The sequence below is a fragment of the Egretta garzetta genome, unplaced genomic scaffold (assembly GCF_000687185.1).
Source record: "Egretta garzetta isolate BGI_Z169 unplaced genomic scaffold, ASM68718v1 scaffold108, whole genome shotgun sequence".
Lineage (NCBI taxonomy): Eukaryota > Metazoa > Chordata > Aves > Pelecaniformes > Ardeidae > Egretta > Egretta garzetta.
Genome location: NW_009260614.1, coordinates 8340840 through 8341842, shown reverse-complemented (window position 1 = coordinate 8341842; position 1003 = coordinate 8340840).

The following is a 1003-nucleotide window of genomic DNA, read 5'->3' as shown; positions in this document are numbered from 1 at the left end:
GGCATACAACGTGGCTCGGCACGGCACGGCACGGCACGACACGGCACAGCACGGCACGGCACAGCACGGCACGGCACGGCAGCGATGGAGCCTGGGGGCCGGGCACGGGGCAATAAAGGGGACTATGGCACTGTGGCTCTGTCTCTCCTTTTCCATCGCGTCCCCTGGGGGCTCCAGGCCCAGTGGTGGGGCTGGGCCACTGGGTGGACTGGGGTGCAGGGGGACTCAGGGGGTGCACTGGGATGCAGGGTGGGATAGGGAAGCATGGGGTGCATTTGGGCATAGGGGGTACCTTGGGGTGCGGTGCAAGGGGGCACAGGGTGCGGGCAGTGCACTGAAGCGCAGGGGGCACCAGAGTGCGTCGGGGTGTGTTGCAGGGGGCACTGGAGAGAACTGGGAAGCACTGGGGCATATGGGGGGGGCTGGGGAGACTTGGGGAGCATTGGGGGGAGCACTGGGATGCGCAGGGCTGCACTGAATAGGGGAACTGGGAGCACTGGGGCTACAGAGGAGTAGTCAGATGCATGGGGAGTGTTGGAGGGGGCACTGGGCATCCTGGGGTGCACTGGGGAGAGTTGTAGGGAGCACTGGAATGCTGGGGAGTGTTGTGGAAGACACTGGGATGCACTGGGCTGTGTTGTGGGAGGCACTGGGACACACCGGGCTGTGCTGGAAGGGGCACTGGGGGCTCACTGGGCTGTGCGGTGGGGGCACTGGGGGCACTGGGCTGTGTGATGGGGGCGCTGGAGGCACTGGGACACACCGGGCTGTGCTGGAAGGGGCACTGGGGGCTCACTGGGCTGTGCGGTGGGGGCACTGGGGGCACTGGGAGCACTGGGAGCACTAGGGGCACTGGGCTGTGTGATGGGGGCGCTGGGGGCACTGGGACACACCGGGCTGTGCTGCAGGGGGCACTGGGGGCTCACTGGGCTGTGCGGTGGGGGCACTGTGAGCACTGGGGGCACTGGGAACGCTGGGCTGTGCGGTGGGGGCGTCACCGCCC